Raw genomic sequence first — 27,169 nt, 5'->3', positions numbered from 1 at the left:
CTGTGGCCTCATGTCAATCCACCATAAAAATTAGAAGTATCTGTTAGGAAAAATGGAAGAAAGAAAAAAAGTAAAGACAGAATTGCTCTACTGAGAAGTCAAATCAAGTTTGAGGGAGCAAAAATGTGTTGTATGTATGGGGCAAAGCTACACGAGGGCTCTCGTGTTCTGCTGGAGGGTGTAGACCAGCCATGAGGAAGTCACAAGAAAAAGAATCTTCATACTTTTTGCAGGAGGCCTAGTTTTCCAAGGGCCTGACACAGAAGCGTGTGGACAGTTGAGAAAAGCAGCAAATTCAGCCGTCAGAAAGCTAGCTCCAGTGTTGAGTGAACATTGTTGAACCTTTTCTCATTTAACTCTTAAGTAGGGGGTAAGGGAAGTTAAAAGGGGTGGTGGTAGGGAGCCCTCTTAGTTTTTATTCAAAAATTTCAGTTGTGCAGACTCAATAACTTCTCACCACATGCAGCGTGGTGGCTCTGGTTAATAATACTGTATTATCACTTGAAACTTGCTAAGAGGGCAGAATGTAAGTGTCCTCACCATAAAAAAAAAAAAGAAAAAGAAAAAGAAAAAGGTCACGATGTAGGGTGATGGAATATTTACCAGCTAGATTAGGGTGATCATTTCATAATGTGTCACGTATATCAGAACATCAAGTTGTACACCTTAGCAAGAGACAAATTTTATATAACAAAACAAAAACAAAAAACTCATTGCCGACCTAAAAATTGCATAGATTTTCTCGTATATTTTCTTCTAAAAATGTCCTACTGTTTCATCTTGCATTAAAGTGTATGATCCATTTGAATACATTTTTATAAAATGTGGCGGGGGGGGGAGACGTGTGATTTTAAATGAAGGACAAATCCTTAAAAAAAGGGCAGATAGTTCTTTGTAGCTGTGGGGGGTGTCTCTACATTGGGCTTTGGCCAGCACACCTCAGCCTCAGCTCCTGCTGGATTTTCCGGGCATGACAGGATGGGCCGCTCAGGCAGCCACCTCTGCCCCGTTACTTGACTGTTTCCACGATGTGGGCTTATGTCCAGCATAGCTAGGTTGCTGGTTGGTGTCATATTGTAGGTTAAGTCACAATCTAGCACTTCTGATGGTCCCCTAGACTCCACCTTTTGGCTTTGCTCTGGTGGGAGTCAATCCCTTGCCGTATAACACACATCTTTTTTGGTGAGACCAACTCTGGAATGTTTAAAAATTATTTTGTATTGTGGTAAAAAAACACCGCATAACATAAAATTTACCCTCCTGACCATTTCTAAGTGTATATAGTTCAGTAACGTCAAGCACCTTCTCATTGTTGCATAACCAATCGCCAGAACTTTTCCATCTTGCAAAACTAAAACTCTATACCCATTAAACAACAACTCCCCATCCCCCCCTTTCTTCCAGCCCCTGGTAACCACCATTCTACTTTATATTTCTAGGAATTTGACTATTCTAGATAACTCATACAAGTGGAGTCATAAAATATTTATCTTTTGTGACTGACTTATTTCATGGAGCATATCCTCAAGGTTCATCCATTCTATAGCATATGTCAGAATTTCCTTCCTTTTAAAATTTTTTTTAAATTTTTAGTGTTTACCTAGTTTTGAGACAGAGAAAGACAGCATGAGTGGAGGAGGGGAAGAGAAAGAGAGGGAGACACAGAATTCGAAGCAGACTCCAAGCTCTAAGCGGTGAGATCATGACCTGAGCCAAAGTCAGATGCTCAACCAACTGAGCCACCCAGGTGCCCCAAATGTTTATTTATTTTTGAGAGACAGGGAAAGCAGAGCATGAGCAGGGGCAGGGAGGGGCAGAGAGAGAGAGAGGGAGACACAGAATCCGAAGCAGGCTCCAGGCTCTGAGCTGTCAGCACCGAGCCCGACATGGGGCCTGAACTCACGAACTGTGAGATCATGACCTGAGCTGAAGTTGGACACTCAACCAACGGAGGTACCCAGGCGCCCCAGAATTCCTTTCCTTTTAAAGGCTGAATAATATTTCATTGTGTGTATATGCCACATTTTATTCCATTCGTTTCTCAGTGGACGCTTGGCTTGCTTTCACCTCCAACTCTGTATTTCTTAGGATTCAACAGTTTGAGTGGCAATGCTGTTCTATTTAAATTTCTACAAAACTCTGTCCCAAGGCCTTAGTTGTCTTACTACATGAGACATCTTTTCCCCCAAAGCCCTTTGCTGATATTAAGAAAGTATCAACTTGAAATAAGGCAAAAGGGTAGCTGTATGTTCTTTCACTGTCTTACTGGAACATTTTCTAACAGGCCCACCCAAGGATCAACAGATTCATGGAGGGAAGGTGCCTTATCCAACAAACTCTTTGCTATTGATAAAGGCTCAGACTCTATGAAGTGACGTGTTTATTGGTAGAACTTTGTTGGGTAGTGATGCAATGCAGGTGCTTTTGATCTAATTGAAGAGATGACCCTACAGGTTGTACTTTTATTGCCGTGTGTGACATTAACCAGTGTTCTATGTAATCTAGTAATCTCATTTGGATATCTCTTCTTCAGTTTTCTTATATATTCAGTTCCTCAAATGCCTTTTGCATCAACCCCACCATTCTACTTGCTTTCACGTTAATGAATTAAATAAATCCTTGCCACAGGGGCGCCTGGGTGGCTCAGTCTGTTAAGAGTCTGACTTCAGTTCAGGTCACGATCTCACAGTCCATGAGTTCGAGCCCCGCGTCGGGCTCTGGGCTGATGGCTCAGAGCCTGGAGCCTGCTTCCGATTCTGTGTCTCCCTCTCTCTCTGCCCCTCCCCCATTCATGCTCTGTCTCTCTCTGTCTCAAAAATAAAATAAACGTTAAAAAAAATTAAATAAATCCTTGCCACATGCTCATGTTATGTTTACATGCGAGCCGTATTTATGACTTCAAAAAATTACACTTTGAATTTCTCTCCTGCCAGAACAGCCAGTGTAAATTACCACATTTCTTCATTTCAGTGAAGTTTTTGTTGCCAAGCTATAGAGAAGCCTGATTGTGTCAGAAGCGTAAGCACGAGCCATATATTAGGATAAGGTAGAAAACAGCTTCCTGCTAAATATACGTATAGCATGATTTTCTTTTCTTTGCTTCTCTTCCATCTTTTTTTTTTTTTTTTAAGAAAACTGGTCAACAATGCAACAATGCATTTACCCTGTAAGTGTATCCAAGCATTTTAATCTACTATGAGGGCAAGGTACATTTCCATGTTGTCCATCACGACTGAAGTCTGCAACCTGAGCCACGAGTCTGGGAAGGCCTCAAGGTGGGTTTCCCAAAAGTCAGAGTGGGAAGGCTGGCTAAGCTCACAGGTTGCAGGAAAGATTCTAAAATAAATAACAAGCTAAGTTTCCATAAACTCTGCATCCCCATAGCCACCTGCAGCCAAACCTCCCTCCTTTGGATATGTGCCCCTTTCTTGCAAAGGGTTTACTATTGTGGCTTTACTCTGCACTGGCAAAGTGCTAGTGACTGTGGAAAGCAAGCCAGAGACACAACCGACCCCTTTTGCTTTCTACCTGTGTGTGTGTTGTTGTTATTGTTGCACGGTACAGCCACGGAGCGTGGGATTTTAAGTATTCCAGAGATCAGTTTATTTGGCATTTAGTGAGGATTAAGTGGCTCATTTTAAGAATGTGTCCCTAAAGATCAGGGACTTACTCAAGGACGGAGGTAATATCTTAGTTGACTTCCTTTGTAATATCTGATACCTAGAAGAGAGACCAGCCTGAATTAATCAGAGCTTTATTGAATTCTGTAGGTTTTGTTTCTTCTTTTGTGCCACGCAAGAGAGAATACGAAGATAAGTGGTAATTTCGAGACTAAAAGGAGGATTAGAAAAGCAAATTAGGTCTTTTTAGTGAGTATTTTCAAGGCTATAGTAAACTTTGTTAAAACTCTCCCATATAGCTTAATCATTGTCACATTGCAAACTCTTCTTTGATAAAAAGAAAAACTTTAAACTACTGCCTTCTCAGTTTTCTCTGTCTAGGTGTGGGAGCTACCCTCTGGGAGATGGTCTGTTTGAACGTGACTCTAAATTATTCAGTCAGCTGGTGTTCCACTCTAATTCGGTGGCCCTTTGGTTAGATGGAAAGGGTTGATGGTCTCACCCAAGGACTACGAAGATAACTCCCTTGCATTGTGACTTTACTCTGTGGAGTCAAAGGGATGACAAATGAAGAAATTTCTCTGCTGAAGTGCATGAGGCTAATGTCTGTTTCTGGGAACTCTTTCTTAATCCTGGTTTTAGAATTTTATGAACCTCCACTTTCCTTGTGATATGTGTGTTTAGGGTCATTTCAGTCTTTAGGCAAAATTAGGACCTAGGGTTTTTTTGTTTTGTTTTTTTTTGTTTTTTGGTGGTGGTGTTTTTAATTCTTACTCTGATATCATAATATTTCAGGAATAACCACAAGTGATTCTGTAATTCTTCCAGACGTTTTAGTTTAAACCTGAACAAACCATGGTCAGTATCAATAAATGTTTATTGAGTGTCAGCTGGGTAGGAGCCTTGTCTCTGGCATCTGAACAAGTCTGTTTCAAGTGGTTTGGATTTCCAAGATGTTCCGTTACCTGGGTTGGGAGTCTGAGATTTCCAAAGAGATCTGCATTGTTTCCTAAGTTTTAAAATTAAATTCCCAGTTTTTAAAGACATTCTCTGTAAGACAGGAGTACTTAGCAGTTTTCATTTATTAACTGCTTACCATGAGCTAGAAACTGTGGTTAGTCAAGTGTTTCACAAGCATTTCCGAATTTTAATCCCCACACCAACCCATGAGTTGAGGGACGACCCTCATGATCCCCATTTTAGAGATGAGAACACTGAGTCTCAGTGAGAACATGCCATTTGTTCCAGGCCGCATAACAAGCTCGGAAACGAATCCGAGTCCGGTTCTGTCTGATTCCATGGCCTCACTGCTATATCATGTCGTTTGTTTTTTGATTGCCTCATTGCCTCTTGCCAGTTCTCATTCAGTGCCATGATATTTCAGGACTTATGCGTCACTTGGTTATACATTTTAAACCTGAGGAAACCAGCCCTGCATCGGCAAATGTTTACCGAGTGTTGACTAACTCTATCCTTAACATTTTACATGTCCTTTTGCGTGGTGTGGATTTCCAAATATTTCATTAACCGACAGACATGTTTCTGACAGAGACTTTAATAGTGAAACTTATTTGAAATTCCCAATTATCTAGGATATTTTGTTTAAAGATGAGAACAGCCAGCAGTTTTAATTCCTTAAATGTTGGAACATTTGGAAAAGAGAAACCCCAAATCAGCTTGCTAACAAATGGCTTAGTGAATGAATCAGCAGGGTTGTGCTCTATGGTTCTTTTGGGATGTTGTCTATGTGTCCCCACAATCTGGGTGTAGTGTGATGAGTTGCCCTGCTGAGAAACCAGACTTGAAAGGATAAACAGGGTGGACAGAATAAACAGAGTAAACCCTGAGCATGGGGGGTGGGGGCGTTGCAAGCCAGCCTCCTTTTGCTGCCTTAAGTCACATGCCCGGCCTTTTGGGAATGCGCCCAAAGCTTTCCCTTTATGAACTGGTGGAAACAGCTTAACCCAGCCAATTTGTTGGATTTCTCATTGACTAGAGCAGCAGACCTGGGGGAACCTAAAAAGCTGGGCGTTGCACAGTGAACAAAACAAACACATGCACATGCCCATGCTGCAGAGAGAGAGGAAGAGGGTGTCACACAACACAGCACTTCTCTATTTCTCTCTCTCTCTCTCTCTCTCTCTCTCTCTCTCTCACACACACACACACACACACACACACACACACAGGATTAGCTAGAAAAGAAATGGATTTATTGTTGTTGATCATTATGGCTGACGCCCAATTAATGGAACATTTGTCTAAAAAGCTTCCATTCAGGGCGCCTGGGTGGCTCAGTCGGTGAAGCATCCGACTTCAGCTCAGGTCACGATCTCATGGTTCGTGACTTCGAGCCCCGCGTCTGGCTCTTTGCTGACAGCTTGGAGCCTGGAGCCTGCTTCAGATTCACCGTCTCCCTCTCTCTCTGCCCCTCCCCTGCTAGTGCTCTGTCTCTCTGTCAAAAATAAATACACATTAAAAAAATAAAAAATAAATAAAAAGCTTCCTTTTTATATTTGTCAAGTGATCTCCTCTGAGGAGCTTTTTTTTAAAATTTTTTTTTTTTCAACGTTTATTTATTTTTGGGACAGAGAGAGACAGAGCATGAACGGGGGAGGGGCAGAGAGAGAGGGAGACACAGAATCGGAAACAGGCTCCAGGCTCTGAGCCATCAGCCCAGAGCCTGACGCGGGGCTCGAACTCACGGACCGCGAGATCGTGACCTGGCTGAAGTCGGACGCTTAACCGACTGCGCCACCCAGGCGCCCCCCTCCTCTGAGGAGCTTTAAAGGCACATACCAGTCCATGAGAACTGAGCAATTCGTCATCAAATGAATAAGTAGGGTTAAGGATTGGCAAGAAAGAGATATTGAAGAGGGAGCTGAGAAAAGTGGTGGAAAGCAAATGGAAGAATGAACCTTGTGTGCCAGCGGTAGGGTCGCTTAGCAGCGGGAAAAGCAACAGGAGAGCTCTCTCTATAGGAGAGCTCCCCGTTTGGACCCCCGAGGGACCTGGGCAAGTCTCCTTGCTGAGAGGAGAGGAGCTGTCATCTGGGAGTAAGTGCTTATGCCTTAAAAGCCCTTGTCAGTGTAGCCCTGTGCTATGAGCCCGGTCCAGGTAATTCAAGAAAATTGTAGAAGTTGCATCATTTGTGTAGCCTGACAGCTGCATTTGGGAGCCTAGTCGGCAATGTCCCAGAGGTGGGCATGAGGGAGAAGAGAGAGGCGGTGGTCGGTGACAGGGACGCATGTGTCTCCTGGGCTGCTTTGAAGATCACCCACCGTGCCACCCGCCCCCGGCCGTGGGCCACCAGTGTGCACTTGTAACATGAGCTCAGACAGATCTGTTGACCCCCAGGACAGCTGCAGCTTGAGTGAATAGAACATAATTCAGCCCCTCAGCGATGCTTTCCTAGAAATCCAACAACGAATTCTCCGTGGATTCAGTCCAGGAATTCCCTTCCTATCTGAGAGAGCAAAAGTCGTCCTCTGGCATTTGTTCATTTGCAGCCGTTGGACGAAACCTCAGTGACCCATGTCTCTGCTTTTCTTTTTCTCCCTGTCCCACGTACCCCTCCAGGGTCTTCTTAGAGGGTTGTGAGACGTAGTGGGGCTACCCTTCCATGGTTAGGATTCTCAGCAGTAGGACTTTCCCTTGTGATGTATGGAAGAGAGCCCCATTTCTAGTCACCAAGAAACAGAGGTACAGCTGAGACACGGTGACACTTGAAAGTCAAGGTTTTGTTGGGGCGCCTGGGTGGCGCAGTCGGCTAAGCGTCCGACTTCAGCCAGGTCACGATCTCGCGGTCCGGGAGTTCGAGCCCCGCGTCAGGCTCTGGGCTGATGGCTCAGAGCCTGGAGCCTGTTTCCGATTCTGTGTCTCCCTCTCTCTCTGCCCCTCCCCCGTTCATGCTCTGTCTCTCTCTGTCCCAAATAAATAAATAAACGTTGAAAAAAAAATTAAAAAAAGAAAAAAAAAAGAAAGTCAAGGTTTTGAGGAAGAGGATGGAACATTGAGTTGAGACCTGGCTGACTCAGGATCTTTTTTTCCTTCTTAGGTGAACACATTCTTTTGATCACATCTCCCGAACAAGCATGAGACTTTCCAGGTGACATTTCTCTTCTTGGCCCAGAATACAGAGTATGGTGCTACTAACCAGAGCCCCTGGACTGAGGAAAGCATTCTCCTGCACAGAGCCCAAGGAGACCGAGAGGGGCAACAGAGGAGGAACTGTACTTTGTGTCTTTGAAAGGTAGTCTCATAATTTCCCCTGCATTCTTTTCCCCTTAAGAATGTGCTTTGCTCTCGAAGCTGAGCCTCCCTGTTGCATTTGAAGTCATTAATTCCTTTTGCCTTGATGATAGCCTTGGAGAAGTTCTCCTGCTGGACATAGATGCATTTCACATTATGAAAAGAGCGCTCCAGAAGGCCACAGAATGGCCAGGGCTCTATTTATTTACTTTAGAGGTGGTGGCAGCTGAGGAAGAAGGTTCAAAAGAGACAAAGTTGTGCATGAATTATGATGTGATATGTTCAGCTTTTAGCTCGCCACTGGGCAGACCTTCAAAGTTAGTTTTCAATGGGCTTTTCTCAGGGGGCCACACCATCCTCTTCCAAATGTGAGTTTGAGGATGCTTCCCATCTTACATCACTCACAAATAACTGCCAGAGGAACCAGAAACAAAAACTATACAATTTACAGTCCCCCCGCTTTGATGTAAGGTGGGGTGGGGGTGCCAAGCAAAGGCTTCTGAGTAGAATGTGGTTGGATTGCCTCAGAAAGCAAAGTCTTAAAGAGAGCAAGCTGCATTAGTGAATTAAAAATATTAGAAAGCCTTTACTCAGATTCAGTTGAGCTTGATTTGGGTCAAGGTGGGGGAGGGGAAGAGGAACGAAACCCAACAGCCTGTGCCAAGGATTTGCTGAACATTTTTTTTTTTTTTAATGCTGACGGGCATTAAATTAAGTAACAACTGAAGATTACACAAGAGTAAACACTGCAGCTAATGTTTGACTAAAAGCTAACTGAGGGCTCTAAGTGACTCCAGTTAATTTACACATCATGCCAATAACAGCCCCAGGGGACTGTGGGGGGGGGGGTGCGCTGCTCAAGGTGGGGGAGACTTTTATAGCCACAAACCACGTTTTTAAATTTAGAAAAAGAAAACTAGAGCTGAAGGAACTGCTTTAGAGACTCCAGGGAAGGAGAGACAGAAAAAGAGAGAAAGGGGAATTGTATGTCTGTGCCTGCTGGGCTTGGGTTTAAAAAAAAAGGGGGGGGGGAACGTGTAACTTTTAAATAACTCTTCTAGGAGGAGGGAGTGTGCTAGGATCAAAGAGTTAACTGTTCCTGTGGGACAGGAGTCTTAATAAATTCTGGACTGTGCCAAGGGTTCCATCCATCCCAAGTGAAGGAGCGTAAATTCCCCCGTGAGATCAAATAAAATTGATTTAACTTTGCAACGTTTAGCTTCAAGTTAAAATTTAAGTGTGCAGCAGATGATGTTAAAATTATAGTCCCTCTTCAGCACGACCTCTTTTGATACAGTTTTAAATGCTTTTAAAATGGGATGTGTCGTTTATTTAGTAACATGGCAGTTGATATCCTTAGATTGGGATTTCATCATGCACTTTAATTTTCTAGGGCATTGGGGATGACCATAATTGCTGAACAATTCAATGGAGTGGAATGGGCTAAGTCAGCACTTTTTATTCCATTTTTCCACATAATATCTGAAATCTTCTTTCTCATTGCAGTGTGTTTATGAAAGCAAGGCATTTAACCCTCACATTTCCTGGGCTTGAATAATTTTCTTAATAAGGCATAACACGTTCGCAAATTTGCATGTCATTGTGAAGGAGGTAACTCTGTTTAGCATGTCGGGGATCAGGTCCTCTTGTCTGGTGCTTGACAACCTTCAGGGGATCCTCAAGGAAAGCCAGTGTTTCCAAAGACCCTCTTTCTTCTCAAGTTTTTGTCTTCTCTCAGGCAAAGGCAAAACATCTGCTGTGCTAGGCCAGTCTTAAGTTTAGTTTTGGAGTCTCAAAAATGAACAGTGGAAAGGTCTGGATAACATTGATGTTTCTGGGTTTGCCCAGATAAAACTTTAAAAATCCTAAAAGCCACCAAAATTTCTGCTCTTTCCCTTAATTGTCCTGGATTATCAGGCTGGAGAAATGGAATGGGTGGCTATGTTCCAGTGCTACTGAATGTTGTGTGAACTTACTGATACCAGCCTTTTCACTCTGGCAGCCTATTCTGATTTCTAGCATTCTCCGGGGACCCTCCCAGCATGTCAGAAACCAAGCACCCTGTCTGCAGGGTCAGCCCCGATGCTAGAGAAGCTAGAAGAAAAAAAAAAAAATCATGCTGTCTCATCCCTTCCGCACTGTTAGTTGACTCACTCTGTGACTTTTATTGCCAGATCCAAAACTTGATGGCCAACCTGACTAAGGTCACCAGCCCCACACAATTGAAATCACTTGGCATTTTCAGTTCTTGCCATTTGCGAGTTTTTTCGAACATTCTGATGAGCAGTTCTCAAAAATGTATCGCCTCCAAATAGGAAGGTGGGCCAAACCACAGCAAAACTGAAAGTGGTACTTCAAGTGACTGGAATCAGTCGACACTGGTGTGGTAGCTGGTATCCACCATACCTGATGTTAAAACCAGAGACGAGGGGTCTCCCATGTCTTCTGGGCCAGTTTGATACGCAACCTTAAGGAATGTCTAAGGGGGGGGGGTTGGGTTTTCACGTATGGAGAGGCTTTGAAATGTGAACAGCTAACTCGCTGTAATTCATAAAAAGTTTGCCATGAGTCAGTGACTGTAGATATTGTCACATTGTGTGAACAAACAGCCTGATTGTAATGATGTGGCATTTCCTGTCCTTGTCTTCAGTAGACGACACGATGTCAGGTTGCAGTTGTCTGCTGTTTTAGCTCTTCTGCTTGAACCTGAAAAGGGAAACTGCTGTAATTTCTTGAAACTCTGAATCGCAAAGCTGGGGAGTGGCGAATGGTACGGTAATAACAGGAATAGCTGAAATTTATTGTGAATCTACTCTGCGCACTGCTCTGAGCAACAACCCCGTGAGGAAGGTACTATTGTTCTCTCACGGCGAAGTTTAGGAAGTGAGGCACGGGAAGATAAGCCAAGTGTCCATGGTCGTCCAGCGGTTGGTGGAGGAGGAGGCTGGGTTTAGCCATAGCTGTCTTCATCCAGTCTTGGGCTCTGCCAGGGGGAGGAGAAGTCATCACTGCCTTCCCGGGCACCCAGACACGTTAGACACCACACACTGGAGTCAGGGGAGAGAGATTGGATTTCTTGAAGCCACGTCAAACCCCAGTCTCTATTATGCCTTAAAAAAAAAAATCCATCTCTTCCCATCTCTATTTGCAATTTAGAACACACACTTCAGTTTTTAAGAACAGATTATTTGAGGGGTGCTTGGGTGACTCAGTTGGTTCAGTGTCCAACTCTTAATTTCCACGCAGGTTCTGATCTCATTGTTCGTGGGACCGAGCTCCATGCTGATAGTGCGGAGCCTGCTTGGGATTATCTCTCTCCCCCTTTCTCTGCCCCTCTCCTGCTTGTGCTCTCTCTCACTCTCTCAAAACAAATTCATAAACTTTAAAAAAAGAATAGATTATTTTATTGGAAAAGCATAATAGCCACACTGAGCTTACCACACATCAGAAATTATTTAAAGTACTTTACATTTATTATTCATTTTATTCTCAACTGTATGAAGTGGATAGTATTTTTATCACCATTTTGCAGATGAGCAAACTGAAGCAAAGATAGGGCATGTCACTCATTTAAAGTTGCCTAGTTAAGGGAATGCAGACAGAGATAGACGCACACCCAGGCAGTCTGGTCCCATGGCCCACGGTCTTGACACTACTTTCTCTGTCTCCAATGAGCTGAGGGCTATTCAATGAGATTCAAGCTTCAGGAACATAATTTGGGCTGAGTTCTATCACAGCTGATAGTGGAATTGGCCGTTTCGTCACTACTGTGAGCAGCACTGTCTGTGTTCCCTCTGCTGTTACAGCAGCACATTCCAGGACGGACCCCAGAGGGAGGGTCTGCGAAGGCCTGAGTTACCCCCCAGCAGCTGAGACTGGGTGATTTCTAACTCTTACTTCTCTATGCCCTGGTTCTCTTGCCTCAGAACCAAGGCCTGACAACAATGGCCTCTTTTATTTGTGGTGTTTTCCAAAGCAATCTCTCACGCATTTCCTCATGTGATAGGAGTCTCACCAAGGTTCTGTGGGGGTGTGATTGTGCAAGAACCGTCTTCAAGAATTGTAAACCAAAAGGGCGGGACACAAAACCTGGTTTTTTGATTCTAAGCCAAAACACGTTTAAACCATATCCCTGATTCTGTCTCCGGTAGAGACAACATCTAAGAACAAGTTTCCCTGTCATGTTGAAGTTTCTGTGGTAGATTGTGACCCCTTTTTCTTACAGCGGGTCTGTATGCAGCGGTCCGACCGGCCACGGGAACTGGCTGAAGACCACTCACGTGCTTATGCTGTATTCTGTGCTCGGATCCACCTGTCATGATGGACACCTTACAGCAACAGGTGAGGATATCAGAACTAGTTACATTTAAGAGCTCAGGTTGGAGCTGCAGCCCCCCGGCAGGGCAGCAAGGACAACCAACGTACAGAGAAGAATGACTAAAATAAGCTGGACTCTGGCTTCCACACAGAAATGTTGTTTCTTCTTAGAGCAGAGAAATTAACAAGACCTGTTGATAGTGAGTGGGGGCAGGTCTCCCATACTCCCCCTTCTCCTCCACTCCCTGGGGTTTGGGAGCCCAGGGAGGCTTAGATAGATGGCCTACGTCATCAGGACTGCTTGCAGCCCACAAGGATCTAGCTTAGCTAGAGTCTGGATACCAGAACCCCAGCTCAGAATTTCAGAACTGTCTGGGAAGTTTCCACAGATCTGAATCTGTGACCTGGAAACAGGCTTTTACCACATATCCTCGAGTAATGTGACTGGCCAGCTTGTAAAGTGATCCTAAGGAAAGCTCAAATCCTCTGCTTCAACCAGGTGGAGGGAAGGAGTGAGCGGAAGAAAAGCGAGGAACCTGGAAAGAAAAAGGCCCCAAAAGACGTGTGAAAGGAAAGCTCACAAAGCACCTTTTTAAGAAGGCTTTAAGCTGGAGTTGACAGGCAAGGCACCAGCAGACACATATGGGCAGGTTAGTGTCCCTAAAATCAAGCAGGAGCCAGTAATAACAGGGTCAGGCAAATAGAAAGTTACAGCTGGTAAGGAAGTCTGTGAAGTACAGCATGAGATGTAGCAATTATTCTGCGTATAAGGCCTGGCTCCTCAGCTCTGGGCACAGACACTGGGGCCAGAGGTAGGTTCTGCTTTTCATAAAGCATCGTCTTCCCTCTGGGACAGATCCTTGGAGAATTAGGAGGGCTTTACAGCAAAGTCAAGCATTATCTATACTTACTGGGTCCCGGAGGCCAGGTTAGAAGCTGCGTGCCTGGTTATTGCCTGCAGCTGGGATGGTCTCCGTCGGCTGGATGGAGCAGGGACCGTTTATACGTGCGCCGTGAGCCCTGACCTAGCACTTGGGTGGCATTTGCGAGCTACAGCGGTGATTGCTGCTGTGACTGGGGCCCCGACTTCAGATCTGTTTGTTATCACTTACCTTCCTCTGGTGGTTTGGGTAGGCGCTACTTTGGGGGAACAAACTAAATAAGACAAGTTTCTGAGCTTGGCAGTAGCTGCCGATCGCTTGCCTGTCTGTTGCAGGGCTCTTTCTTTTTCTAAAGTAGTAGAGTGCTGGCTTCTGTTTCACTGGTTTCTATTTCTGTAAAAAAAACATTTCAGGACTGCTTTCCTCATCGTTCCTACTAAAAATTAACGTTCCCTTCCTTTCTGCCCTGGAAGGGCTGACCCATATTCACCCGATCTGTTCCCTCCTCGCCCGCTGCCAGCACCAGGCGGGTTACCGCCATCAGATGTTCCGCCCTGGCCAGCACATGTTTTTAAATGACTGTGCAGTACCCGTGGTTATAAAAACAAATGGACCTAGACAAGGTCCCAGCAGGCCACGGGGATACACCCACGTTCTCCATCCCTGCTGAGCTGGGCTCTCGCTTTGAGTCTTCTCCTAGTCAGAACTCTGGATGCCCTCATTTGCGTGACTGTTTTGGTAGTCGCAAGGCTTGATGGGGCTCCTAGACGTGAAATGTGCACAGAAGGATGCTAGTTCAGAGGACACACTTGGGGGTCAAAACTAGGTGTGAACTCTGATGCAGTCACTTACCGAGTATGTGCTCCTACGGGTGAGTTTTTTTAACCTCTATGCCTCAGTTTTCCCATCTACAAAATGGGGAAGGAGCAACATCAGTCTGTACGGGGCTCTTGTGAGACTTGCATGAGATCATGAATGTGAGGTTCTTAGCACAGTGCCTGATACAGGGGAAAATGTTATTTTAATAGTTTTGCTATTTGTTATCATTTCCTTGTTTTCTCCAAAACGTAGCCGATCTTAGCGCACACCTGTTTATGTATGTAGGGAGGGAGGTCTGATGATTTGGAGAATGCGGAGAGGGGAGCCTCTTTGAAGCAAATGCCACATTTAACTCTCGTATCACCATCATCAGCCCAAGGCAGCCCAGAACTTGCCCTGCTGCCTTCACATGAGCCATCCTCAGCTGGAGCCCAGGAGAAGGTAGAGTAGCAAGGGCCACAGAGCTCTCGTGGGAGGGGACTTGGTTATTCACCACAGGCATCACCAGGTTGTCACTTTGCACACAGGAGACGGTCAGACGGGACTGGCAGGTGATGCCCAAGGCATCACTAGACGCCCGTGGCACCATGAACCAGAGCCTTTCTCCCCTGCTGGTGAAAATTTGTAGCCCAGGGCTCAGTGAAGTACCTGAAAGAAGGCTGGTGATGAAAATGTTCACCTTTGCCTTCCAAGACTACAGCTCCTTCCCACAAGCTGGGCAACTGATGCACCAGAGTCTGCGTGGCCATCCATAGACCCTGCCAATCAGCATCTCTGCCGAGCAGAGCAGCAGAACTGGCCATGGATACAGTGAAACACCATTTAAATCAGTGATTCTCAAACCAGGAGTCCTCATGGCACAGACCTCGGGTGAGCTGGACTTAGAGAGGTGGCAAGAGTCCTTCTCAATAAAGGACCAAGTTAGCAAATAGAAGATTCTCTAACTTCCCTCACACGATTAACTACAAACAGACAAACATGTATGGCCCCTCTCTGTACGTACTGCTGAATGAATGCCTAATATATAAACAATTAACCGGGACATAGTGAGAGGAAAAAGAAAACAGATGAAATCAATAAGGCACCTTCTTAGTGTGACATATAATTCAGATGTTTTGTGCTTGAGGCAAAGTAGCCCTAAGTGGTCAACTGCAGACCTAGGTGGATGATGAAGTCTGTGTGTCTGTGGGTTTGAATTTAAGCCTACCAAATGCCTTATTCTCCCACGTTTCTTGTCCTCATGTGTCTCCAGGGTAAGAGTTAATATAAGCTACAAATATTCTTCCAGGACTAGTTATTAACTGTAAATGTTGAAAGGCCTTGACAAATATAAAATGTTATATATAGGCACAACAGTAGATCAGAGAGTTATCTTCATCAAGTGGGACTCAGAGTTTTCCTTAAACACCGCGATCTCTTCGTTTCCCAGCAGTTCCAGGGCAGACTAAAGTTCCACGGTATATCTTTTTAATGTGGCAGGCCTCAAGGGTAGATTGAGTTAGGCAATTTATCCTCTTTTATGCCCTGTATTCACAGACAACACTCCAATGGGGTAACATAAAACCACAGATAGGTTTCTTTACAATGGTGTTTAAGCGAACTAGGAAAGCAGCCCAAGCCATGTGTGTGGAACCAGGAAAAGAGGTATCAGGGGAGGCCATGGACGTTAAATGACAAAAATGAGAAACCTTCCTAACTGCTCCAGACGTTATGCTTAAAGGCGCATTTCTTTGGCAACTTACATGTTTCTGAAATTGGTTCTCAGGCCTTGGATCACCCCAAGGTGTTGATGTTGCGTTTTGACTCAGTAGAAGCCAACCCTCCCCAGACCGTCCAGCCCTCACCCACAGACCGCACGCTCACACCATTCAGCAATCAGATGACAGAGAGGAAAAGTTCAAAGAGGGTTATTTCTCAGAACCCGCTGGCTCATCTCCTCTCCAGTATGTTACTCACACTGGAGATGTACAAAACCTGTAAAAATATACTGGGACTCTGCCGCGTGCATACGTGCGCACGTACATGCACATGCATGTGCCATTGGCACTCATGCCACGAGGGCCACCCTTCCTGCCGGCTCCTCGCCTTGTCAGGCTTGTCTGCGCATGACGGCCCAACTGAAGGCAGGCCAAGTCTCAGGGGAGGAATCTGCCTGGGTCTGGAGCTGGAGTTCAGGTTTGCTGACTTGGGAACTGACCTGTTGGTCGTCAGCAAAGAAAACATGGCTGTTTAACGAGCAGCAGAGACTTTGTGCTAGTTGCTGATGGCTGGCTTTGGTTCCAATTGGAAGCCTGAGAAATAAAAATACTACAGAGAATATATAGGGACAGAAAACAGAGCAGAGGTTGCCAGGGGGTGAGGGTAAGAGGAAGGAGATTGATTACGAGAGCTACAGAACTTCTCAGGGTGTCAGAAACATCTGTTTGGTAGAAGGGTGGTTATTTGACTGTGTCTGTTTGTCAAAACTCATAGACCTGTGTCCGAAAAAGACAGAATTCTACCAATGTAAATGATAACTATTTAAAAACAATTGAAGGAAGACAGTCATTTTTGTCTATTAAATTGATGAATGTTTTGAACAATGAAACAGATGATTCCATATTTTGGAGAAAGTTCAGGAAAAGAAAAGTATCATACACGGTCGAGGGAAGTGTGAAGATTTTTGAATGTTTCTGGCTGGAAATGTGGTAATATGTATCCAAAGACTTAAAGCTGTGAGTAATATTTTACCTGATAATTCCTCTTCTAGGGATCTAGCCTTAGAAAATATTTTCAAGGAATATAAAGATCTAGGTACAAGGAAGTTTATTGCAATGTTGACTGTACAGGGAAACATTCTACAAATAAGTTTATAATTACAGTACATCTGTAGGCAGTAAGAATTATATTCTCAAAAATATTTAAGACTTTGGAAAAAAAGTAAAAAATTAATGTGAAGTGACGAAATTGGATACAAAGCTCCACATACAACATGCTTTTATCTTTTGTAAAAAATGGTGGGTTTGGTTATATGTGTATATATATATATATACATATATATGTGTATATATATATATATATATACACACACATATGTATACATATGTACAAACAGAAAAAAGACTGGAAGGATTTGCACAAATGAAGTGTTAATAGTGGTTATCAGGATAGTGGGATTAACAGCGGTTTTTAAAAATTATCTTTATTTGCTATTTTTCCACACTTTCTGCAGAAAGAATGTATTAGCTTTATGATCAGAAATATAAATATTATTTTTTGCAGTTTTCTTTGCTATCAAGGGCTCCCCCTGCTGCTCACCTAAAAAATTATGGTGGGTTGGCCTCCTACCACTTATTTCTGATTTTCCTCATCTTCTAAAAAGCTCCATGCTGGATCTTGATGACTACTGTCTACTTGTTACTTGTCTTAGGAGCAAACTAATCTAATTTGAATACTTGGAATGATATGTCAAGTTCTAGTCTTTTTGTAAAAATTGCAATGTAATTCACATACACTAGTCATTCATTTAAAGTCATTCATGATTCAGTGTTTTTTAGTATAGTCGCAAAATTGTGCAACTGTCATTAATATATAATTCCAGAAAATTTCCATCATTCCTAAAAGAAACCTCATACCCATTAGCAGTGACTTCCTGTCACCCCCTTGTCCAGTGCCTGGTAATCACTGAGCTCCTTTCTGTGTCTATGAATTTACATATTTTGGATTTTTCATATAAATGGAGCCATATCATGTATGGCCTTTTGTGTCTGGCTTCTTTCACTTAGCATAATGTTTTTACAAGGTTACAATCTGTGTTGTAGCATGTGTCAGAACTTCATTCCTTATATGACTGAATAATATTCCATTGTTTGAATATTCCACATTTCATTTAGCTACTCCTCAGTAATGGACATTTGGTTGTTTCTACTTTTTGGCTATCATAATTAATGCTTTTCTGAATATACACAAACATTTTTGTGGATGTATTCTTCAGTTCTCTTGGGTATATAGCTAGATGTGAAGTTGCTGAGTCATATTATAACTCTAAACTTTTTGGGGAACTGCCAACTCATTTTAGAAGGGACTATCATTTTATATTTTCACTAGCATTGTATGAGGGTTCCAATCTGTCCTTATCCTCACCAATACACATATACTGTATTTCTAATTAAAGCTGTCCTAGCGGGTGTTCAGTTTTACTGTGTTATGGTTTAGATCTGCATTTCTCTCATGACTAATCATGTTGAATATTTTTTCACGTGTTTGCTGGCTAAAGTATGAAGCTTTCAAAATTGGGATGTGAGTCTTCCAACTTTGTTCTTTTTCCGGTTATTTTGGTTATTCTGAGTCCCTTGAATTTCCATATGAACTTTAGGATTATCTTGTTAATTTTTGCAAATAGAAGTTGCTGGGATTTTGATAGAGATAGGGATTTTGAAATCTATAGATTAATACAGAGAGTATTGCCATCTTAATAGTTTTAAGTTTTTTAATCCATGACCCCTAGATGTCTTTCCAGAAATTAAGGTCTTCTTTAATTTGTTTCAATGATGTTTTGTATTTTTCACTGTACAAGTCTTACACTTATTTCGTTAAATTTATTCCTAAGAATTTTATTCTTTTTAATGCTATTGTAGGTGAAATTTTCTTAATTCTATTTCCTGATTGCTCATTACTAGGGCATGGAAATACCATTGATTTTTCTATATTGATCTTTTATCCTGCAAACTTGATGAACTAGTTTATTAGCTCTAATAGATATTAATGGATTCCTTAGAAGTTTTTGTTTACAAGATCATATCATCAGCAAATAGAGATAGATTTACTTCTTCCTCTCCTCTCTGGATGCCTTTTATTTCTCTTTCTTCACTAATCAACCTGGTGATAACGTCCCAGTTTGATGTTGAATAGAAGTGGTTAGAAAGAACTTTTTCCTGGTCTTAGTAGGAAAGCTTTCACACTTTCAGCATTAAGTATGATGTTAACTGTGGGCTTTTCTTAGATGCTGTTTATCAGGTTGAGGAAACTCCTTTCCATCCCAGTTTATTGAGTGTTTTAATACGATTTTTACGTGATTTTTTTTCATCCTGGATTTGTTCAAATGATTTTTCTGTGTCTATTGATCATGTGATCGTTTTTTCTTCTTACTAATGCAGAGTATGACATTGATTGATTTTGGTATGTTGAACCAACTTTGCACTTCAGGGATAAACTCCAGTTCATTATTTTGTGTAATTGCCCCCTTTTCTTTTTATATTGCTAAATCAACTGTGTCAGTACTTTGTTGAGAACTTTTGCGTATATATTCATTAGGGGTACTGGTTTATAGTTTTTTCTTTCCTTGTGATGTCTTTGGATTTGGTGTCAGGGTAACACTGATTTCACTGAATGAATTAGGAAATATTACCTTTTCTTCTATGTTTTTGGAAGAGTTTGTGAAGTATTTGTGTTAATTTTTCTCTAAACATTTGGTGGAATTTACCACTGAAGCTCTCTGTTCCTGGGCTTTACTTTCATGGAAAGTTTTTTTATTACTACATTTTTTTTTTGGCTTCTTTATGTTTATTTATGTTTTCTATTTCTTCCTGAGTCAGTTTCAGTAGTTTGTATCTTAGGACACAATAACTTGTGTATAATTTGTTGGAATGAAATTACTAAAATAGTTCATTTTAACCCTTTTTATTTTTTATGTAAATAAAAATCACTTATTTTATTTCTGCAAGATTTCTTTTTCATTCCTGATTTTGAAATTAAAGTTCTCTCTTTTTTTGAGGTAACTCTAAGCTAAAGGTTTCTCAATTTTGTTGATCTTTTCAAAGAACGACGTTTAGTTTCATTGATTTCCTCTATTTTTCTCTTTTCTATTTCATTGATTTCCACTCAAATATATATTATTTATTTCCTTCCTTTTTTGTGGAGGGATGGTTATTTATCTCTTATTTTTTTGGTTTCTTAAAGTATAAGATTTTTGATTTGAAATCTTTCTTCTTTTTCATAATAGATATTTATAGCTATACGTTTCCCTCTTAGTGCTGCTTTAGCTGCATCACATAAGTTTTGATATATTATCTTTTCATTTTAATTCATGTCAGAGTGTGTTCCAATTTCTCCTGTGATGTCTTATTTAATTTATTTATTACTTAAGAACATGTTGCTTAATTTCCATATATTTGTGAATTTCCTACATATCTTTCAGTAATTGACATCTAACTTTATTCCATTATGATTGAAAAACACACTATGATTTCAGTCCTTGTAAATTTAGTGAGACTTGTTTTATGGTCTAACATATGGTATATCTTGAAAAACCTTCTATGTGCATTTCAGAAGAATATGTATTCTACTGTTGTTGTGTGCAGTGTTCAGTAGACATCTGTTAGTTTTAGTTAGTTTATAGTGTTGTTCAAGTTTCTATTTCCTTTTTTATCTTACGTATAGTTGATCTGTGCATTACTGAAAGTGGGTACTGAAACCGCCAACTATTAATGTTGAACTGTCCATTTATTCCTCCATTTGATTTTTGGTTCATGTATTTTAGGACTCTCTTGGTGGGTGCATACTTGCTTATAAATGCTGTATTTACTGTAGGGATTGGTCTTTCACTCTAATAACTATTTTTGTCTTAAAAATCTATTTTGTCTGCTATTGGTATAGACAGTCCTGCCCCCTTTTGTTTAACATTCATGTGGTATATATTTTTCCATCCTTTTTTTTTAAAGTTACTTATTTAAATTCAAGTTAGTTAACATACAGTGTAGTATTGGTTACAGAAATAGAACCCAGTGATTCATCACTTCCATATAACACCCAGTGCTCATCCCAACAAATGCCCTCCTTAATGCCCATCACCCATTTAGCACCCCCCCCCACTCACCTCCCCTCCAGCAACCCTCAGTTTGTTTGTTCTCTGTATTTAAGAGTCTCTTATATTGGCCTCCCTCTCCGTATTTAGCTTATTTAGCTTCAACGTGTGTGTGTGTGTGTGTGTGTGTGTGTGTGTGTGTGTCTTTGAATCTAAAGTGTGCCTGGGGTAGATAGCATATATTAAGTCATATTTTTTGTCCATTCTTCTAACATCACCTTTTTGTTGGGTATAGCTACTGAAGCCTCTTCCCTGGCCAGTTAATGATCAGAAAGAGATTTTTTCGATGTCTAGAACCAGCAAATCTCCCCATCTTTGCTGAGGGACTCTGTGTACATATTGATTTACATCTTCGACACTCAGCCAAGAACTTGACAACTCTGCCTTAGCCATCATTTCCTGTTTGTACAGAAACTCAAGTTTAGTTGGAGTTGAGAAGTTACCATGTTCTCTGGTATTCTCTGAGCATGTGCATAGCCATGGACTTGTACAGGACTCCACATATGCATATGACCTTTTGATTTCCAGGAATAGGTTGGAGTTTTTCAAAGTTATCTATGGGCATCTCAACTTTTCCTTTCAAGTCTTTTGTTTAGTCTGTGGTTTGTAACAACCATTTTCCATTGCTTCAGACAGCTGCAATATTCATCATTTACTTCTGATGGTTTTTAACCAATAGCCCTGAGAAAAAGTCTGTTTGTTTAGGCGACCTGTGAGTCAGATCAAATAAAGGCAGTCTTGCAAGTGGGGTTTTCCAGGGTATCCCTAGACAAATAGTTACAATTCTCTGGAAATGGATATTTGAAGAAAGCTAACCTCTTTCTGCCCCTTCCAGTGGCTACAATTTTGCTGTTTCAACATGGGCTGTTAGTTTTCAAGCCTACTATGGATCTGAGGAAGATTGAGTGGGAGAATAATGGGAAGAGGACCTGTGAAAAATGCTACAAAGCTCTCTATCTTACTGAGATTCAACCATTTTATGGACAAACATTCCTCAGATCACTGCAAGCTTTTGGTTCATTTCCAGAGTCTTATAGTTAGCATTGACACTTTTTGCCAGTTTTCTCATTGCTTTTATATAGGAGAGGATTTGGGGAGTCCTTTACTCTCCCATTTTTGTTGATGACACCTTACATTCTAGATGTTAATAAATTTTTTGGAGAATTCTCAAAATTTCTGTTCACCATGCCTACATGGAACACAGATTTTTTTTTTTTAACTTTTGTTGTCTTAACAAAGGTAGAGTTTGGTTTAACTCTCCTGGCAAAAGTGGTAAAAAAGCAGTCATCTGAGGCCTTAGTCATTCCCTAAACAATACTAACTGAATGCATTATCACTGGGACACTGCAGTTAAAAAATGCTCAATAATATGTAAGCTTGATATATTTCACTTCACTTTTGCACAATGTGAGGTTGAAACAAAACAGTATTCCCTAGGGAGCCAGTAAGGGCGTCTTTAAGTGGCGGTTCTGGCACTGAATAGATGGAGTAGAAAAGATTGTGACTGTCAGCCAACAAGTATGTGAAAAGATGCTAACATCACTAACCATAATCAAAACCAAAACGAGATATCACCTCACACCTGTTAGGATGGCCACTATCAAAAGAACAGAAAATAACAAGGGTTGACAAGGATATGGAGAAATTGGAACACTTCTACACTATCGGTGGGCATATAAAATTATGTAGCCACTATGTAAAACAGTGTGGAGTTTCTTCAAAGAAATTAAAAATAAAATTATCAAATGATTCAGCAATCCCACTTCTGGGTACATATACAAAAGAATTCAAAGCCGGATCTCAAAGAGCTATTTGCACATCCATATTCACGGCAGCATTACTCACAATAGCTAAGAGCTAGAAGCAACTCAAATGTCCACTGAAAGGTGGATGGATAAAGAAAATGTGGTATACACATACAGTGGAATATTATGCAGCCTTAAAAAAGAAGGACATTCTGTCACGTGCTCCAACATCTGTAAACCTTGAGGACATTACACTGAGTGAAATAAACCAAACACAGAATGACAAATACCGTATGATTATACTAATGTGAAGTACTTAAAATAGTCAAAATCATTTCAACAAAAAGTAGAAAGGTGGTCACCAAGAGTGGGAGAGGGGGGAGGGGAATTAGCATTTAGTGGGTGTAGAGTTTCAATTTGCAAGATGAAAAAGTTCTAGAGATCTGTTGTACAACAATGTAAATAACAGTATTTAACTGTACACTAAAAAAATTGTTAGCAGTTCAGTAGAAGAACTGAAGTTTCCATACTCCGATTCAGTTCTTTTATTCTCTAAGGTACATGGTATGGTTGATGGTTTAATGGCATTCTGATATACTTTGGTACGTTGAGATACTTTGGTATATACTGAACCATTTCATGCTCCCGTGATACACCTTGAAAGGGTCCACTGACATGCTAGCAGGATAATACTACAATTAGTACTACTGTATTTGAAAAGTGATAATGATAATGATGGCCAACCTTTATTAGTTGCTTACTGTGTACCAGGCATTGTTCCTTGAGGACTCTATCTCGTGTTATTGAAGCCTCACCACAGCCCTATGAGGCAAGGCCTATGCCCATCCCATGTTACAGATGAGCAAACTAGGTGCAGGAGGTTAGGCAGCTCATTCAATCTCTCCCAGCAAGTGGCAGAGCCGAGAAAGAAAGGAACTTCTAGAAAGGGAGAATTATATTGCGTTGTATTTCGAAGATGATCTCCATTCATTATAAAGGAGTGATATAGATACTCTGGCTTGAATGAAGCTGGAATGAATTCACTTCTAACCTTCAAGGGACAGGTAAATACCTTTATTACAAAAGGAAATTCACATAATACAGCTCCTCCTAAACAAAGAAAGACATTAAAAAAAGAGAGAGAGAGAAAGATCTGTGCTGTGGGGGTGTCTCTTTCTATGTGAAAGGGCACCACTGCACTTTTAAGACTTGGAGCAGCAAATAGCAATAGGGCTTAAAATGGTACCTGCACTTGGAGGACAGAAGCCACTTATTGTTATTCCTCTTTCATCCACACACTGCAGCACAGTACCTGGAAGTAGAAAGAGGTGTTGAGTTGAATGGGAATGAAAGGGAGTATTTATGGGTATACGAAGGGGTCAAGGACACTCACTGATCCTTTGAGTCAGAGCCACACTTGCATTCTGCCACCACCAAAGCTTTCTTTTTCCATATGAAAGACAGCTCCGCATATAAGAACAACCACAAATTCCCTCTTTGCCATGCCACCAGAAGAACCTGACATTGTTGTAGATTAAGTCCCCAGTGAGCTCACAGATGCTTTGGCTGCAAAACTGCCTTGGAGAGTTGAGAAAATGGAGGTTTCCAGAAAATTGAGGTGAGTGGGTAGAGGCCTCTCAAAGCAATCATATTAAAGTCAAGATACTGACACTTAACCTACAGAGAAGAAGAAGGTGGACTGGGACGTAGTGGAATGTAATGTAATCTCAGTAATCAGAGTGTATGTGTGTGGATGTCTTCATTCACGTGGCTTCTCTTCCTGATACCCAACCAGTATTTACTAAGTCTCCTTGACCTTAAAGGACCCTGCTTGACTAGTTACAGTGATGGATTATTTGGATATGATGCTTGTTGAATGGGTCCTGAGCTTCCCTTCCTCCCTCGACATGGGTTATGCACTCCCTCTTGGGCTCTTGTGAAAGTCACTTTAATTATTACAGATTTTGGCCCCCAAATCTGAGAAATTATAAATTGGTATCTTCAAATGGCAAGTGAGCCTTCCATAGTGTATATGACTACAACCAATATGAATAACGGCTGTTCTTTACCGGGTGGCTACGTTGTTCCGTGTATTTTCTAAGCATTTTATGTACGTTAACCCAGTGATCAAATAGGTACTACTGTATTATTTTCCTGGAGGAATAGACTGAGGCTCAGAGAGGTTAAGTAACTTGCCTAAGGTCCTTCAGTGAGTTAATGGTCTAGGAACAAAGGCACACTAAGGAATTGCAGTACAAATGTGCTATTTCCGACCTGAATTTGTGAGACACATGCTTTAATAAACTATATTTAAAGGTAAAGGGTTTACCACCTTCTCAGACACTGAGTAACTTAAACTACGTAAGGAAAGAGAACCCTTGCCTCCTAGGGGGTGTTAGAGGACCTACAGATGAGCATTATGTATAATTATCATGTCATTCTTAAGGCATTATTTATAATTAACATGTCAGTTATTTATAGTTGAAGAAATACTTGTAGATTATTTTAAAAGGATTTTAAGAAACAGTTTGTCTTAAGCTATTTAAATTGTAATTCTTCACATCCCTGATTTACTTAGCAAACTTCAGGCCCGTCCAGTAACTGCCCAAATTAATGGGAGCATGGACTAATGCAGTTTTGTGTAGAGGATTTGTAGCCATCCTTGTTTGGTTTTCTGATTTAAAATACATGTCTTGTTGACTGGGACTGGCTGTTTGGATATCTGTGAGATTCGTTCTTTGTAATGGTAATACGGTCAAAGCCTCTAAGGAATTGGATTTAGTTCTAAGAACCTGAAGTCCTCCTTTGAAGCGACCCTTTAAAAATATTAGCAAGTATCAGCCTTAATATGCAACTTGTATGCCTCACTGAGTTTTCGTGCGATTAGAAGCTATCACTAGCTCTTTGTGTGGAAGCTGCAATGGAGAGCAAAGAGTTGCAGTGAGCTGAGAGAACACTTCTGTTTCATGTCCCCGTCCATGCCTGTTTTGGCCCAAATGACTCAGATGCAGGACTTCAGCTGCTTCAGCATTCTTGGGGTTTGTGTGCCAGCTCTATTGGAGACTAAAGCTTATATAAGTAATATAAAACCTCAGCATTTACAACATAAAGGCACCGCAAGATCTCTCCGACATTAAGCTTTGGTAGGATTTTATTTGGAGGAATTTTATTTTAAAATGTAATATCCTTTTCCTTTCTTTGGCAAATAGAATCAGGGAGAACTTGGATGGGACTCTGCTGCTTATGAAAAGTCTCACCCTGTTCATATAAGCAAGTCTGTCACCCTTGATCGGAAAGTAATCACTCATAAAGCTTAATGTTATTATCATCCCTCGGCCTGGAGTGATAGATATTCTCGAGGCCTTTTAAATAAAAAGTTTAAAATTGAATTTGCAACTCAAAAGATTGGTGGGTTCAAATGTTAGTTTCCTGCTGAGTAACTGTGAAAACAATCCTGAAGTAGCTAGTAGTGTGTTAGGGATGGCAGTTTTATTAAATGTCTTGATGGAGTGCAATGAAAACACGCTTTCGGTGTCTTCACGCAGGCTTTCCCTCTACAAAAATAATAGTCTTCTTATAGACGTTAGTGTTCGCCTTCACTCTAGTCGGTTATTCTCCCAGGGAAAGTTTTCTGCAAAGCTTTTCAACAGGAAGATGAGATTTGTCTCTATTGACCAATAAGACTCTCCTGTGGAAAGTGATTGTCTGACACTGCTCAGAGATTACTGATTTGCATGTCATCATGTCATTTGTTGCATAAGGTCTTAAGCCATCCGTGTGGCCCAAAATAGTGCCACTGAGTATTATGTATGTTCTTGTGGTGATGTGTCTTCTAGCATCACCGATCTTCAACAAAGTCCTTGACGGAAGAGAGCGATTCACACGTGGGAAGGCTTCCTCTCACCCAATAGAAGACCAACAAGTTCATTTAAAAAGGTATCTTTCAATTATGAAAACTGGCAGGCATGAAAGGACACTTGGCAGTTGAACTTTGCAAAAACATTTGCACTGGCGGCTAAAGAGGACCTTCTCTTTTGCTGGCCTCATGAAAAAAAAATGAAACATTTTGCAGTTTCACCTCAATTTCCTCTCTCCTTTTCCCCACAAAAACAAAAGGTGATTTTTCAAGGTCCTTGTATCAGCATTATTTGACATCCTCCTATGGGTTTGACCAAATAACTGACCAAATCCCTCAGGAGGAAAATGGAAAATTTGTTGTGATTTCCACCTCTCAGCCCCAGTCCTGTCTCCTGGTCAATGGCAAATTGTCTCTTTTCCCAGTTTCTTTATTTTTCCCCTCTATGGGCAAAACACAGCTGCTATAAAAACTAAAAACAGTGAAATTCCAGTCTTGACTAAAGTTGGGAATTCTTGCACACATGAAAAAAATCTTTGTTTCTCCTTGGGAAATTGGCAGATTGAAAGTAGACAGCCTAGCTCTTCTCACGTTGACACATGAGCTGCAGGAATTGGATTTTTAAGAGATCTAAAATGTAACGTTAGGGAAAACAATGCTGTCACACGAAAGTGTGGCTTATGTTTATCTCCATACCGTGTGTCCTGTGTGGAGATCTTTATAGACAGGACCTGGAGCACCCCTTGCTTCCCGGGGAAGGCTATAGCTTTGTGAGAATGGGAATAGTGTTCCTCCAATGAAGACATTGTCCATTCTTGCTTAGGTAATGGGGGATTGTG

Source organism: Prionailurus viverrinus, chromosome A1 (genome assembly GCF_022837055.1).
Source record: "Prionailurus viverrinus isolate Anna chromosome A1, UM_Priviv_1.0, whole genome shotgun sequence".
NCBI lineage: Eukaryota > Metazoa > Chordata > Mammalia > Carnivora > Felidae > Prionailurus > Prionailurus viverrinus.
The sequence above is the reverse complement of the archived record's forward strand: the minus strand, read 5'-3'. Positions refer to the sequence as shown.